This window comes from Arachis stenosperma, chromosome 8, assembly GCF_014773155.1.
Source record: "Arachis stenosperma cultivar V10309 chromosome 8, arast.V10309.gnm1.PFL2, whole genome shotgun sequence".
Taxonomy (NCBI): domain Eukaryota; kingdom Viridiplantae; phylum Streptophyta; class Magnoliopsida; order Fabales; family Fabaceae; genus Arachis; species Arachis stenosperma.
This window is the reverse complement of record NC_080384.1, coordinates 22692480-22697636: the sequence shown is the minus strand read 5'-3', so window position 1 is coordinate 22697636 and position 5157 is coordinate 22692480. Positions and strand designations below refer to the sequence as shown.

At 39.6% G+C, this 5157-nt stretch overlaps 1 non-coding gene across 1 annotated transcript; it reads left to right on the top strand.

The window, feature by feature from the left end:
- Positions 1 to 353: 353 nt before the first annotated feature.
- LOC130946990 (small nucleolar RNA R71) lies at positions 354 to 461 on the top strand. The gene has a single exon (XR_009072405.1). It is a non-coding gene; the product is annotated as a small nucleolar RNA R71 (small nucleolar RNA).
- The last annotated feature ends 4696 nt before the right edge of the window (positions 462 to 5157 follow it).

Here is a 5157-nt window from a genome sequence, read left to right as displayed (position 1 = left end):
GGATCATAAGCTTCTTCTTCAGATGAAGCATCCTTAGTACTGCTTGGTGCATTTTGCATTCCAGACAGACTTTGAGAAATCAAATTGACTTGTTGAGTCAATATCTTGTTCTGAGCCAGAATGGCATTCAGAGTATCAATCTCAAGAACTCCTTTCTTCTGATTTGTCCCATTGTTCACAGGATTCCTTTCAGAAGTGTACATGAATTGGTTATTTGCAACCATTTCAATTAGTTCTTGAGCTTCTGTAGGCGTCTTCTTCAGATGAAGAGATCCTCCAGCAGAGCTATCCAAAGACATCTTGGATAGTTCAGAGAGATCATCATAGAAAATACCTATGATGCTCCATTCAGAAAGCATGTCAGAAGGACATTTTCTGATCAATTGTTTGTATCTTTCCCAAGCTTCATAGAGGGATTCTCCATCCTTCTGTCTGAAGGTTTGGACTTCCACTCTAAGCTTACTCAATTTTTGAGGTGAAAAGAACTTTGCCAAGAAGGCATTGACTAGCTTTTCCCATGAGTCCAGGCTTTCTTTAGGTTGTGAGTCCAACCATGTTCTAGCTCTGTCTCTTACAGCAAAAGGGAATAGCATAAATCTGTAGACCTCAGGGTCAACCCCATTAGTCTTGACAGTGTCACAGATTTGCAAGAATTCAGCTAAGAACTGATGAGGATCTTCCAATGGAAGTCCATGGAACTTGCAATTCTGTTGCATTAGAGAAACTAATTGAGGCTTAAGCTCAAAGTTGTTTGCTCCAATGGCAGGGATAGAGATGCTTCTCCCATAGAAGTCGGGAGTAGGTGCAGTAAAGTCACCCAGCACCTTCCTTGCATTGTTGGCATTGTTGTTGTTTTCGGCTGCCATGTCTTCTTCTTTAAAGATTTCTGTTAGGTCCTCTACAGAGAGTTGTGCCTTAGCTTCTCTTAGCTTTCGCTTCAAGGTCCTTTCAGGTTCAGGGTCAGCTTCAACAAGAATGCTTTTGTCTTTGTTCCTGCTCATATGAAAGAGAAGAGAACAAGAAAATGTGGAATCCTCTATGTCACAGTATAGAGATTCCTTAAGGTGTCAGAGAAGAAGAAAAATAGAAGGAAGAAGGAGAAGAATTCGAACTTAGTCAGATAGAGTTCGAATTGTGCATTGAGAAGGAGTGGTACTCCATAAATAGAAGGATGTGAGAAGAGGGGAAGAAATTTTTGAAAATTAATTAAAAAGATTTTAAAAACATTTTGAAAAACTTTAATTTGATTTTCGAAAATCAAGAGTGAGAAAGAGATCAAGTAATTTTTGAAAAAGATTTTGACATTAGAAATAAAAAAGATATGATTAAAAACTATTTTGAAAAAGATGTGATTAAAAAGATATGATTAAAAAGTTATGGTTTTAAAAAGATATGATTGAAAAGATATGATTTGAAAACAATTTAAAAAGATTTGATTTTAAAAATTAATGACTTGCCTAACAAGAAAAGATATGATTCAAACATTAAACCTTTCTCAACATAAAAGGCAACATACTTAAAATGTTCAATCAAATCATTAATTGTTAGCAAGTATCTTTGAAAAAGGAAAGAAATTGATTTTGAAAACATTTGATTGAAAAGATTTGATTTGAAAAAGATTTGATTTTGAAAAACTTTGAAAACTTGAAAAAAAATCTGAATTAAAAACAGAATCTTCCCTCTTGTGCCATCCTGGCGTTAAACGCCCAGAATGGTGCACATTCTGGCGTTTAACGCCCAATGCACTACCTTTTTGGGCATTAAACGCCCAACCAGGCACCCTGGCTGGCGTTTAAACGCCAGTCTGTCCTTCTTCACTGGGCGTTTTGAACGCCCAGCTTTTTCTGTGTAATTCCTCTGCTGCATGTTCTGAATCTTCAGTTCCCTGTACTATTGACTTGAAAATAGAACCAAGATCAAATAAACAATGCATGCAAGACACTAAACTTAAAATTAGACACTAGACTCAACAAGAAACATAAAATCTTTTTTTTTTGGTTTTTATGGTTTTGTAATTTTTTTTTGTGCTTTTTCGAAAATTATATGAAAATAGAAAATAAAGGTTTCAGAATTCTTAATTTGAATTCCAGGAATCATTGCAATGCTAGTCTAAGACTCCGGTCCAGGAATTAGATATGGCTTCACAGCCAGCCAAGCTTTCAAAGAAAGCTTCGGTCCAAAACACTAGACATGGCCAATGGCCAGCCAAGCCTTAGCAGATCATTGCTCCAATAGCAAGATTGATAGAAATCAACAAGCTCTTGTGATGATGAGTTGAAACCTCGGTCCAATAAGATTAGACATGGCTTCTCAGCCAGCCAGATTTCAACAGATCATCATGAAACTCTAGAATTCATTTTTAAAGAAATTCTGAAAAATACTTAATCTAAGCAACAAGATGAACCGTCAGTTGTCCATACACGAAACAATCCCCGGCAACGGCGCCAAAAACTTGGTGCACGAAATTGTGATCACTACAACTCCGCACAACTAACCAGCAAGTGCACTGGGTCGTCCAAGTAATAAACCTTACGCGAGTAAGGGTCGATCCCACGGAGATTGTTGGTATGAAGCAAGCTATGGTCACCTTGTAAATCTTAGTCAGGCAGACTCAAATGGGTATAGATGATGAATAAAACATAAAGATAAAGATAGAGATACTTATGTATTCCATTGGTGAGAATTTCAGATAAGCGAATGGAGATGCTTGGTCCCTTCCGTCTCTCTGCTTTCCTACTGTCTTCATCCAATCCTTCTTACTCCTTTCCATGGCAAGCTTATGCAAGGGTTTCACCGTTGTCAGTGGCTACCTCCCATCCTCTCAGTGGAAATGTTCAACGCACCCTGTCACGGCACGGCTATCCATCTGTCGGTTCTCGATCAGGCCGGAATAGAATCCAGTGATTCTTTTGCGTCTGTCACTAACGCCCCGCCCTCAGGAGTTTGAAGCACATCACAGTCATTCAATCATTGAATCCTACTCAGAATACCACAGACAAGGTTAGACCTTCCGGATTCTCTTGAATGCCGCCATCAGTTCTTGCCTATACCACGAAGACTCTGATCTCACGGAATGGCTAGCTCGTTTGTCAGGCGAGCGCTCGGTTGTCAGGCGATCAACCATGCATCGTGTATCAGGAATCCAAGAGATATTCACCCAATCTAAGGTAGAACGGAGGTGGTTGTCAGTCACACGTTCATAGGTGAGAATGATGATGAGTGTCACGGATCATCACATTCATCAAGTTGAAGAACAAGTGATATCTTGGAACAAGAACAAGTGGAATTGAATAGAAGAACAATAGTAATTGCATTAATACTCGAGGTACAGCAGAGCTCCACACCTTAATCTATGGTGTGTAGAAACTCCACCATGAAAATACATAAGAACAAAAGTGATCATTGGCTTCGGTCCCAGAGAGGGAACCAGAGAAATCAAGATGAAAAATACAATAGTAAAAGGTCCTACTTATAAGGAACTAGTAGCTTAAGAATTACAAAGATGAGTAAATGACATAAAAAATCCACTTCCGGGCCCACTTGGTGTGTGCTTGGGCTGAGCATTGAAGCATTTTCGTGTAGAGACTCTTCTTGGAGTTAAACGCCAGCTTTTGTGCCAGTTTGGGCGTTTAACTCCCACTTTGGTGCCAGTTCCGGCGTTTAACGCTGGGAATTCTGAAGGTGACTTTGAACGCCAGTTTAGGCCATCAAATCTTGGGCAAAGTATGGACTATCATATATTGCTGGAAAGCCTAGGATGTCTACTTTCCAACGCCGTTGAGAGCGCGCCAATTAGGCTTCTGTAGCTCCAAAAAATCCACTTCGAGTGCAGGGAGGTCAGAATCCAACAGCATCTGCAGTCCTTTTCAGTCTCCGAATCAGATTTTTGCTCAGGTCCTTCAATTTCAGCCAGAAAATACCTGAAATCACAGAAAAACACACAAACTCATAGTAAAGTCCAGAAAAGTGAATTTTAACTAAAAACTAATAAAAATATACTAAAAACTAACTAAATCATACTAAAAACATATTAAAAATAATGCCAAAAAGCGTACAAATTATCCGCTCATCAGTGGCCTTGCCAACCTTCGAGAACGTTAGTGACACTTAACATTGTCACTAATGTTCCAGTGTGCCCCTATGTCTCACGTTATAGTCCCACGTTAACAAAGTTAACGTGGCTTCTAACGTGGCCATTCTTAGCCATCCCCAACGTTAGTGACAATGTTGAGTGTCACTAACGTTGGCTCATCTTTTACTCATCAACGTTAGCTTCCACGTTAACTAAGTTAACGTGAAAGTTAACGTGGCTCCTTGGGGGTTTTGTGGGTGCTTCCAACGTTAGTGACAATGTTGGGTGTCACTAACGTTGTCGACCTCCCTTGCCTCTTACGTTAGCTCCCACGTTAACCAAGTTAATGTGGAAGTTAACGTGGTACATTGCACCTTAGGCCAACGTTAGTGACAATGTTGAGTGTCACTAACGTTGGCTTCCTTCCCCCCTTTTAACGTTAGAAGCCACGTTAACTAAGTTAACGTGGACTCTAACGTGGCCACTTATGATCATTGGCCAACGTTAGTGATAATGTTAAGTGTCACTAACATTGGCTCAAAGTCCCTTCTTCACGTTAGAGTTCACGTTAACTTAGTTAACGTGACTCTTAACGTGGGCAATGATGGCTTCGAGAGCGTTATTGGCAGTCACTTTTCTCATCAACTTTGCAAGTTACCTCCCATTCCACGTTAGTGGCCAAGTTAATTAGATTAACGTGACTGCTAAGTGGTTCTTCCTTGCTTCCTTTGGTCCTGAAATCAAGCAATAGAGTGCATCAAAGTTCTAGTCCAAGTCATGGGTAATGCAACATACAATTTGTCACTAAACTCATGCAAAATCCTCATGAAATCATGTAAAATGCACAATGTATGCTTGAATCAAGGTATAAGTGAATATCCACCCAAAACTAGCTTATTTCCTAAGGAAATGCATGAAACTACCCTAAAAACAGTAAAGAAAAGGTCAGTGAAACTGGCCAAGATGCCCTGGCATCACTATCCCATGGAGATTGTCGACTTGAAGCAAGCTATGGTCATCTTGTAAATCTCAGTCAGGCGGATTCAAATGGTTATGGAGTTTTGATAATTAAAAGATAAATAAAC